Source organism: Melospiza georgiana, chromosome 1 (genome assembly GCF_028018845.1).
Source record: "Melospiza georgiana isolate bMelGeo1 chromosome 1, bMelGeo1.pri, whole genome shotgun sequence".
Taxonomy (NCBI): domain Eukaryota; kingdom Metazoa; phylum Chordata; class Aves; order Passeriformes; family Passerellidae; genus Melospiza; species Melospiza georgiana.
Window position 1 is genome coordinate 64,891,781 of NC_080430.1, and position 12,435 is coordinate 64,904,215.

The window sequence follows — 12,435 nt, forward strand, 5'->3', positions numbered from 1 at the left end:
GCTGAGAGAATTGGGGTTTTTCAGCCTGGAGAAGAGAAGGGTTCAGGAGGACCTTATAGCACTTTCCAGGGACCTACATGAGAGCTAGGGAGAAACCTTTTACAAAGGCGAGTAGTGACAGGTCAAAGGGGAATGCCTTTAAACTGAGAGTCAGTTTAAATTAGATATTAGGAACTGAGGGTGGTAAAACCCTGGAACACATTGCCTAGGAAGCTGGTGATGCCCCATTCCTGTTCTAGGTCAGGTTGGATGTGGTGCTGAGAGACCTCAGCCCGTTGAAGACGTCCCTGCTCATTGCAGGGGAGTTGTACTAGACACGTCCCTTCAAGCCAAGATGCTCCATAATTCTAACAGAAGCCAAAGGCATGGAAACCATTTGACTCTCCTGAATATGAAATTAGCAACATGAAGAGACTGAGTATAACACTCTCCAGTCTTTCTGGTTTTGGTTCATGAATAGAGTACATTTGCTACACTGAATAAAAAGCAAGTGAAAGGAAAGAAGAATCATACACATTTACAGAATATTTCTAACATTGTATGAAAAAAACATTAAGACCTTTTAGCTTTGTATATCTTCATGGCTTTTTGAACAACATAAACAAAAAGATGACAAACAACACTTGCCAATAGCCTTGCAGAGAACAAACTCAGTGTCAAAATCTAGACATGTAGCATCCCCAGCACCCCTCTTGCTGATCACAAACATCCCACCAGTCTCTGGGTGTCCCAGGGAGCAAGCTGCCACGGCCTTCAGCACAAAGCATCTCTCTGGGCTGACAAAACTGGAACAAACAGGCTGCTTCCTACTGAGCAAACCTCAGAGTAATTATACAGCACAACTTGGTAAGAACCAAGAAACTCCACCTGAGATCCTCTTGAAATATGGTGATCATCACACTATGCCACAGGAACACGGTTTACAACAATGGCTTCTCACCTTTGGGTTAAAAACAGTATTAGATCATGATGTGAGATGTAGCACTCAAACTTGAATGTGGAAACCAAATCTGGACAGCAGGAGAACATAGCTTATTTCAACTATGGATTTATTCCTGATAATACTGGTTTAAGGATTTGAAGAATTTCTGGCAGTTCTGTTAAATTGTTTATTTAAGCATAATTGTTTCTCCTTCCCCAAGGAAAATGACAGGAAACATGAATCAAGACTGTTCAAAAACTAAAATAACAACTTCCTTTGTCCTTATTGATAACATTTTTGTTTTTGTGGCCTGAGTGGGTATTTGTGAGTGTGTTTACTGTGTGAAATCTTTTTCTAATGAATCATTATTTTGATGCAATATTTTACATAAAGCCAACAGCTGATCTTTTGTGTGATTTCTTTTGTTGTCAATAGGACTAGGAAGGAGAGGAGAGAACTGAAAAACACGTAGGAAGAATAAATAAAATTAATGTTTTACAGGAAATCAGATGTGTTCTGGATGTTCTGCTGCAGTTAATTTCCCCTAAACACAGCAGAGTGTGACGGGAATGGAGATAGTGACTGTGAAGGAAAAATTCCAATAATGTGCTTTCATTCTTTGATTGTCTTTCCAGGAAACAGAGAAGTTGCTTCAGCCTCCTTCAAATGGCAACAAGTGCGCAATAAATTTTTTATCTCTTAGTGATAACCCAAATGTGCAACACTCCACATACCAAGATGTTTTGAGTTTCAGTACTATTATGGGTCACAAGACCCATCCATCACTCTGTCTAGACCACACAAACTCTGTTATTGGCACTGCATGAAGGTTTAAGATTCTCTCACATTAAAGCATCCCTGAACTGCTGATCAAGATCTCTGCTCTCTATACCATCCATTGCCAAACTTTATTTTTTTTATTGTGAAAAGATTCCCAAAAGCTTATGAATTTAAAATAATGAACAGTTGTACAAGTGTTTCCAGCATGTGGCTGAAAAACAGTCAGTGAGTAAATTATTTTCCTCACTCAGAAGGAATTGCAAACCATGGTTTTCCTCAGGAATGGAGGTTCATTAATTCGGCAAATTTTATGCTCCAAACTTGTATGTGAAGAAATGGTTGAACAGCAAAACTGACAAAGCCTGTTTTCTAAGGATTTATGTGCCTTAAGACTACTAAAACAATAACCCTAGTTCCCTGGTATTGCTTCCAAAGTGCCCCTGGAGCAGTCATAAACTGCACTGCCCCACATGCACACTGATTAGTGAGCCTTATATGTGATACTGGTTTTTTGACTGGATGTAGCAGAAAATGTACAACAGGGGAGTCCTGCCTGCCTTTTTACATCTATGGCTCAGAAAGTTGTCAAGCATATCAGTAGACAAATAGTGTAATCCACATGAGCTCTATTTCCCTAAGAAATTCAGTTAAGCAGGAGACCTAAATCAGCTCAAACCTTTAAGGATTAGACTGATTATTTCACAAAATCATAGCAGAAGTCAGGGCTCTTTACTGGGTAGTCTCCAAAAGTGTGGAGAGTACCCAGCCTTTCAGTTTCATTATACACAGTAGGAAGTAAAGAGGAAACACTTTCATATGACATGCTGGTTTTGACCATTGGAAGTCAACTTCAGGAGTTTTGCAATAGGCTTTCCATCTCTTTAACAAAAAACACCTGGAGTACAAATAAAAGGTTTAGAATTTCTTCTTCTTCTTTTCTATGCTTTTCTACAAACACCCTCTGACCTTGGAAAAGCACAGTAATTTTATCATCTGTAACACCACTTACTTACTTGTATACAAAGTATACAACACATGCTTCAGCTGTCCAGTGTGCTTTGCTACAGATTGTAAAGTGCCTTGCATTCAAGGGCAAAGCAGTGAAACACAAATTTTCAAAGGGAAATCTGGAGTGAATTCAAAGATGAAAAGTTAGTCCCTATAAAAATAAGTTTTCTAGTGAACATCACTGATCTGATGAAGTATATTTGTTTGGAAGATAATACAAATAATCATTTAAATAATACAAAGTGTCTACATGTGTTTCCATCAATCCTGCCAAACTGAGGTAGAAGAGATAAATGCCATATACATTCTACCTGCCTAAATATTAGATGCTAATACAAAATAAATACAAATGCTTGCAGAGGAACCAAGGGGCCACTGATACCTCTTATTTCTGAATCTCTTCCTGTATTCTTCCTCCCACCTTCCCACCATCTTCCCTTTGACTCATACCCTTTCTATCTTCTTATCTCAGCCACACAAAATGTTTGGCAGACAGTTCCTAAAATTTCCTGCACTACCTGTCTGAATCTATTCTAAAAGTCTAAAATCTTTTCACCTTTTCTTCAGAATAGTTACTTCCATCAGTAAACAAAATCCCAAACATCCCACTGTGAATATGGCACTAGTTCATTACTATTTCTATCTGTAAAAATATATAACATGCTCCAGTGTGCTTGATCTTGTTTTTGCCTTAAAGCCCTTCTTGTGAAATGTGTTGAACAAACAATTTTTTCTTCAGTATTTACATCTGGGTTCCTGTGCTACTGCCAATGTAATGTGCATGACCATGACATTTTAATGTTTGTCATTAATGTGTGCATAGGATTATCAGAAGGCAACTCCTTCAGGTAACACCTATTTGACAACTCCTAACTGCTAAGATTTCTACTTTTAAAAGTAATGATAAGAGGCTGTACTTTGTGAGACTATGAAGTAGCCTGGTATCAATACTTTTTATGTTACAGATTTTCTGTATCCTACTTCAGACTGCAGTCCCCTGCAAGGCATCACCCAAACACACTGTCAGAAAGAGTTCACAGGGTTTGAATTGCAGTCAGAGGGAACCAGAGGAAGAGCTGTGAAATAACACAAAAAAGAAGGCAGGAAGAATGTGACAGGAAGAAGATACAAGATACCTTTTTCCACAATTAAACCAGTCTGAATATTTGACATTTCTTCTTCAGCCTCCTTTCCTCCTCATCAAGAAAATAAATAGCTACAATTCTTGACCAGCATTAACTAGTCATCACTGTTGGCTGGCCACTGGTACAAGTCATAGAGGAAGCAAAGAAGCTGAAAGAAGAAATGTTTCCCTTATGAATAATAAAGCAAGGTGCTTTTTTTTATAGATGGGCCCACATAGAACATAACAACACAAGCAAGGATGACATCGATGGCAGAAGACAAGGGAGTAGCAGTGAGTTGTGGAGGATTAGAAGGGTAGAGAGGAGAAGCAGCAATCCTCCCTGCTGAAAGGTTGTGGGTGGGAGAGAGGGTTCTCAGCACGAGCTACAGGCCAGTGTAGGGACTGTACAAACAGCTGAACAGCCACAGCCAGCACCACAGGATGTTTGATGGTAACACCTAATGCCTGAAAAACACTCACAACAAAACCACACATTTCCTTTCACTTGTTTCCAGAATCAGTCATTTTGTCACTTCAAAAAAACCCAAAAAATCCCCAAAACAACAACAAACTTTTTCAAGCAGATTTTATCCATTGGCCAGAACACTTTTCCAAACTCAATAGCCCCATCCCATGAAGCATTCCTGCATCAGTTGATGTCAAACATTTTATCACAAAGCTGACAGTCGCTGCATGGCATTAAATGAACAATTCCTGGGAGACTTTCCCCCTTTTCAGCTTTTCCTAGTTCATCCACCAACCCCCACCCCCCCTCAAAAATCCTCACTGTTTCAGCCAGGTCTGGGGAGAACCTGTTTTAGTAATCAATAGGGTGCTCCAATTACTTCATCATGACACAAATATTGCCAACACCTCAGATGAGGAGGTGTTTCTGGCAGAGTCTCTGTTTTGCCATGCAGTCTTCCTCCACAATGGGAGTCACCTTAATAAAGGAAGACATTTTGCTGACGTGCACAGCTGAGAGGAACTTTCCCTGGCGTTTGTAATTGGAGCCCCAGTAACTGATTGTCCTGAAAAATGATACAAGGAAACTATTCTAGGAGGGATTAGCTCTTAGTTAGGAGATAGAAACAAAGCGGAGTGTTTAAATGCCATGAAATCAAGGAATGCTCCACAGACCACTCTGGAGGAACAGTTCTGTGTGGATTAGCTTCCTGAAAAACAGACATAGAAGAATTCAGAGACCAGGCTCTAGAAAGCATCTGTTTGTGTGTCTGTCTGTCACTGGGGTTGGCAGTAGCCAGGCAGACAGGTTAGTGATCTCCTGACTCAGTCCCCTTGCAGTGTCACACAAAGCTTTGCCTTTTCTTGGATACAAAGTCCCAAGCCCTGCTGACAAAGTCAGCAAGGGATCAACTGTCCTAGTCCTTAGCTAGACACATTTCTCTTTTCAAAGTCCGTTTGAGCCATTTAATTATCATGAATGCTGTCTTTATCAAGCCTGCCTCCACTCAAGTGGCAGATTCAATACTACTCAATACTGTCTGCCAGAGTAATTGAAACCCTTGATGTGTGTTCAGAACAGTATTCTGCTACCCTGAAGCTCAGATAACTCTTGAGCATTGCCTTGCCATGATTTTAGACACTGGGAAAGATTTCGGCCTTTGAGAAACATCATGGCCTCCAGAGCTCCCCCTCCATTTCCAGGTGAGAACAATTAATCTTTTTTGCCAGCTTGACCCAATTGAACAAGCTATCCTCTTTTATAGTTTTATATATATATTTCAGTCCCTTCCCCCCATATTGATACCCACTGCAAGGAAACAGTATTGGCCCATTTGTGCTCCCTGCAGCTATTCAGCCTCTTCTGGGCAATGCTACATTTGTAGACTTCCTCTTGGGACAACTGCTCCATGTTGGGTAAAACTACAGTAAAACAAAAAACCACAGACAGAGGGGTCTGGCCTGAAAGTCAAAAGGTTCACACAGCATGTTACCAATATCTGGAGTGTTGGACAACCTTTAGTCAAGTATTTTGATCATACAATTGCATTATTTGTCTTAATATCATGCACAAAACAAACCTGATGGTATCTAATGAGCTTTTCAACTTCTGCAAAAGGCAAAATCACTAATGCATCCTAGCACTGTGTGTGAATTTCCAATAAGATTTCCAAGAAGCAAAAAAAAGGTGATAAAAGCCCTTTGCTTCTGTACCCCATCTCCTTCAAAGAGCTGCTGAGCAAAGTGCTAAATGAACATGCTACAAGGTCACCTGAAAACCAGCTCTGACCAGTTATTCAGTGGATCTTCAAGAACAAAATAAATACTGAACACTTCAAAACGCAGGTCACAGTTATTATTTACCCTAGCTTAAAAGGGGAATAGTCAATAAAATAGAAGACTACTCAGTCAAAGCTACCGCAGTAAAAATACACAGAAAACATTAAAGAGAGAATGCAAATTAAGAGCTGTGATAACTGGATGGTGTCTGGCATTAGTAGGCTGAAGAAAAACACACTACTGTGTAAAAGATGAATAACATCTGAAGAGATGTGCAATTAGGACCAGCTATCACAGGATTTAACACATTATCTCATCAGACTACACCAAACAGGTTCATGAGGATCTTTGTTAACTGAAATCAGATAGACGCTCCTGGAGGAGGAAGTTATTGGTGTTTCCAGTGGCTCACTTGCAGGATAAATGCATTTGAGATCCAGAGCACCAAACAGTGCACCAAACTACACTTTACCTTTTTTTTTGTTTGCTTGTTTTTCTACTGACCATAGCTGCTTTATTCACTCCTCTTTCTGTCTTTTTATTTTGCTCTGAATTACAGTACGTGGGATAATGTTGTTAAACAACCACATTTGTGAATGTTAGAAAAAAGTATCCTTTTGAAATAATTCAGTGGGAAAATCAGCAGAGGAGTTGCAAATATGATTCCATCCCCTCCAAAACTGTGGCTAGTGAGAAGAGCTTGAATTTCGCTTTTGATGCAACTACATGCCAGTCTCAATTTTAAAGATACGTTTCAGTAGAGCAACTGCCTCTGCATTCTTTTAAACTATTGTGAAGAAATATGAACAGAAAAAGATCTATTTTTATATCAACATTCTAAAGGCACATAAAAGGGAATCTAGCTTTGTCCTCATGATTTATACTTATAGAAAAGCTTTAACTAAGTTACAGTAATATTATTCCGTTGGATTTGGGTTTTTTTGTAGAGCAAACATATGTGAGCTATAAATCTCAAGAAACAAAAAAAATCTATTTAGCTTTAGGCGCTTTTGTATCACCAGCAGGCTTAGGTATGCTTTCAACATTTTGTCTGCTCAATGCTAATGGCAATGGATTAGGCAGATTAGATATGCCTACCAGTGCAGTTCCCCGATAAATTACAGGCTTTCTATCCTCAGCAGGCCCTCAATAATTCCATTTTCTGTAGAAATGAAAATGTGTCTTTGGAACAAAAGAAAGCACTCAGTCTTCCAGCCATTCACACAAAGTTTTGCTGGTACACAGCCATATGTCAAAGCATGCCTACTGTTCTGTAAATCACCCTGGGAATAGCAGGACTAATGAAGCCTGGTTTCCTACAGAATCATGTCCTACATTTAGCACCCACAGTGTAATGCAGTGCCTGAGCCCTCCAGTGCAGCACAGCTGTATTGCCCATGTTCCCTCACAGCAATCTTGCACAACACCTGAACTGCTCCAACACACACAGCTCTGTCCCAGTGTCCTCCCACAGCATTTCTCCACTGCCTCCTCTCCATGCCCTTCCCCTTCCCAGAGTCACCTCACTCATCCTTCCTCCCTCCCAGCTCCTGCCAGCCTGGTGCTACACCTGCACTGAGGGGTGACCAGCAGCAGCTGAACATGATGAACTAGACCTGAGCTCTGTCTCCTCCAACCTGGCAGGAACCACTACAAGCTGGACAGCAAGTCCAACACCATGAGAGGGAAGATGGACCGACAAATGGATGGATGAATGGTGGGATGGATACATAGGGTGGTTGCACACACTGTGTTTTCTTTGAAAGCAGAAAATCTAGTCTCTTGAGAAGGCTGCTGAGATGCTTCTTTTTGCTTCTTACCAGACTTACCAGAAAATTTACCCTTCAAAATGTCCTGAGATAATTATTTTCATTGCACAACTTCTGCTTCTGGGAGTTTACTTGCACAGCTAACTCAAAAGAAAGAAAAAAGCCACTAAGTGTGATATTAAGTTTTATGCACTTTATTGAAGCCAATAAGAAGCTGTCTAAGAGGATCAGTGCTGCTGCCTCAGACTGAGGTTCTCAGCCCTACCTTCCACCTACAGAAAGGCCTTGGCATGACAGAAGAGGATGCACTATGCAGTTCCTCAAAATGATGGACTTGTGGCAAGCTGTTCAGTTTCTCACCTCAGCTGTGAGATATCAGAGCTGCATCAGCAAGAGATTTAATAAGGTTTTGGCTGCTGTATTATAAGAGAGATCTCAATAGCAGTCAGGCAGTTTTTGTGTTCATATTTTTGAACTGTGTCATGGAGCCTAGAGCAAAATTTGCTTTATGGAGGAAATGTGCAATTGGAAAAAGTATGAACTCTTGGCAAAATGAACATGGATGGTTGGGGCAAGTCCACAGGATCCAGCCTGTCTTTGTGAATCTTTGTCCCATGAAAACTAAATAAAAAGCAAGAATGGAAAGATAGGGACACAGTCGTGGTTACACTGAGAGTATCTGTATGTTTTGCATTGGAAAAAGGGTTATTTTTTAACACCACCAACATAAAATTTCCCACTTCCACCTAACTTCTCAGCTGAAAACTGGGAAACATCAATTTTAGATAATGGGTAGAGAAAAATATATCTGCATACCTATCACAGAAAACTATTTAGCTGTGATAATACTCTCCAACTCCCACCTTCTGAGATTGAGAATAAGCTGCATTTATATGAAAAGCTATTAACATTAATTATATTGCTTATATGGGTTACTAAATATCTGTGGGTTTTATAAACTTCATCAAAACCATAGACCTCTTCAGCATTCCCACACCTACTGGTATACAAAGTAATGGGAATTGGTTTGGCCCCATCACCACTGTTTTCTATCAGCAGAAGTCAGGGTCTAACATTAACATTTCCCTTTCTTCCCTTCCTTTTCTTTCACTGCCTCTCTACAATCCAGGTAGACATTACCTTTTTGTCTAGAAAGAACCATGCCTTTGAAGAACAATATTAATATAACTTGTTATAAACTGAAAGAGGCATTGAGGCAAATAATACTACATATTAAAGAGGATTCCTCACATTTGTTAAAATTCCCAACAGAATTTCTTTCATCAGAAAGACAGAGTTCTAAATGTGCTTTTAATTCTTGATTTTTTTGTTGATGATTAGGCTTGGCATAATTACTTGTTTACAAAATGTCAAAATTATACATTTCATTAATTGTTCAAAATGTTTTTACCAGCAATATAGTCAAATGTTGTCTGCAGCAAGTTTTTGCTTCAGAATTTATGTAATACTGAACAAAATTACTCTCTTTCAAAGAACCCTGTCCTTGGACAAGTTAGCATTTTAGAATTATTCGATTCTTTTAAACATAAGCCTTTATCTTCTAATAATGTGAAACACATTAATCTTTCCTGACTATGTTTGTCACAATTTAGTTTCCTCCTGATGTGCTGCAATTCTTGGCAATTATTTGAATCTTGCCCTAAAACCTAGAATTGAAAAAGCTAAAAATATTATTTCAAGTAGGAATTACATAGAATTACATGTATGTATATATTAAGTCACATTAGCAAAAACTTAGTAGAGCTAGGAAATGAGCTCGGGCTTCCCAGAATCACAGAATTTCACATTCTATTTTTTATTCAAACAAAGCCTAGCCAAATAGAGCTAACCATGACACAGAAGACTGAAATATTTTCTAAATGCATTATATTCTTTTCACTGAGCATTCAGTCTGTTCAGCCTAGTGCCAACACAGGCTCTCCTGAAATCCTAGACTGCACTCATGGGATAAACTGCTGATTATATCAAAGGAACCTTCTCATTGCCAAAGTGTTTGATACCTGGCTGGCATTTTCCCTAGGCAAGTGTGTTTTGCAAGCTCTATGAACTGTGTTGTAGCTTATGCTATTTTGGTTCTATGATAGTTAGAAGCAGCAGCTGAGACAGATCCAAGCCTGTCATCTTCTAATCTAAGTCACCACACGGCATCATGCTTCATCAGTGATGAAAATAGAAATATAGCATCCAGACACATCTTTGGCCATAGAGTGTACAGAAGACATTTTAATGAAGTCTAACATCCTAGCTCAAATTCACTTTGTGTGCAGCAAACTGAACTACACAGACAGTGCATTCATCCTCAAAGAAAACTGAAATTACTTTGATTCTGGTAATTGTTAGGTCTAATATTGGCAGTGTTTGGGAGAAGAGAGCTATGCTATCCTCCATGGAATCACTTCAAGGCACCTCAGCAAGATGGATAAAACCAAATGCTACTGCCCCGAGGATGAGAAGAAACTAAGTACTTCTGTCCTCATTCCTGTGCCAGCAATATTTGGAAACAGCAGCAGAGCAGGGATAAAGGTAGGGCAGAGGTGATAGGAGTGGGGTTATGGTAGGTGGGAAAGTTGTTGGACTGCAGTGGAGAAAGGGTGAGGATATGAAAGAGGTCTGGAGGGATTCCCAAATGTCCCTAGGGAGTGGGTACCAGCAAGGGATTAGAGGGTTATGAGAGGGGTAGAAGGTTTAGGAGCAGCCAGGGACAATTTGTGCTTGTAGTAGGTTTTCTTTGTCTCCTTTCCCCCTAACCTTCCCCATTCCTCCTCACAATCTGACCTCAGTACAGCAGATGCCTTAGCCTTTTGCTTTTCAACACATTGCTTTTCATCTTCTTTCCCTATCTTTTTTCCTGGCAAGAAAAGCACCCCAATTCCACCTACATCACTCTTAGATACCATTTTCCAAATATTCTTTCTCCCACTCCCCCTAAGATCATGTATGAACAATTAAGTGAACTTGATGGGACTTGGGGGAGAGAAAATTATAAAATGGACCACAATGTTCTTTCCTTGCTCTCTTTGCAAGCTGTTCTGGTCAGTTAACACTTCACTCAACATCAGTAAGAATCCTCTCTGACTAGAAAAGATTCCTTCTTGTAAATTTACAGCCCCCCTTTGAACAGTGGATATTTTGAGTCACCAAGTGTCAGGAACCTGAAAGAAAAGCCAGATGGGAATAGATCACTCTTGAAACAGTTCAACTAGATCTCCTGCTCTTGGGCCCACTACATCATTACATTTCTTTACTTCCAAAAATTCCACTTGGAGGCAGAATGTTTTGAACAGAACACCACCACCAAGGGCTAAAAATAAGTTGCATATACCTGTGACTGGAAACAGTACATCAGGGCCAGGAAAATACAAGAAAGTGGGGAATGTATGACAGACAAAGAAAGTGTTTTAAGTAAAATTACCCTGCTGCTGCTGCTGCCAATATTATTTAAGACAGAAAAATCTCCACTGGTTTCTACAACGTTGGTCCCATAAATAAACTATCTCTCAGCCTTTATTTAAAGTCTCATTTGCTGCCTTGATGATTGACTTGCTATTGGGAAAAAAATGCCCTTCATTTTTCTAAATAAGCAGCCTACTCATTGTTCTCTACAAAGTCTACACTTGAAACAAGTGTACATTTGTGTCTATGTAAAAGCTTTACATATTGAAGGCACAGTTGAACTAATTTTGGCTCATAATTTCAGACTTCCCTCTGACAATAAAAAATTATGCTACCTAGAGTGATGTAAATTGGGTACTATAATAACTAATTCAATTTTTAACGTCTCTCCCTTTCTCTAATATCAATTACCTTCTGCAACACCATGCTGTCCTTGAAAAATACTCAAAAAAATTCTGCACAAGAACCATTATACAAGGAAAAATCAAGAGGATGTATGAAAAAAATATATCTGACTACAAGACTCTGTAAACCAAGACAATAAGACCACTGTTCCCCTACAGCTTATAGAGAGGCCCTTTTTTATGGTTTTTTTCCCCATCAGCATAGAGTAGGTTTTATAGGTCCTCCTTCCCACCAAATCAACTAACTAGGCATCAACTAACACTGGAATAAACACACTCAGTCCATATATCAGCCAGTGTAAGATGGCAAAGCCTCTTTGGGCCGCACTAGAAATTCAGACCAGCTAAGAATCATTTTTGACATTCATGAAATATATAATGTTCAGCCCTTTTTTGAAAAGCAAGTCCAAAGTGATTGAAAAACACTTCCAAAGAAGCATAGCTATATTTTACATTCATCTCTGGATACAGCAATCACTTTTATTAGATTGCAAGGCAGACTTGGGCTTTATAATGCAGGGGGCAATTATAAACTAACCACCATGTAAGGAAAGACATTTAAAGGTGGACAGATAAGCAGAAAGAAACATAAACCATGCACTTAAGCTATCTTAAAATAAACCACTTGGAAAGGGAACATGAAAAAAATCTTTACTGCTAATGAAAAAAATGTATAAAAATTTAAGCCAGCAGGATGCCTACATATAAAGGCAACACTTCTCAAAAATTCAAACACTTGCTATGTAACAACAGGCTATATTCCTCTCC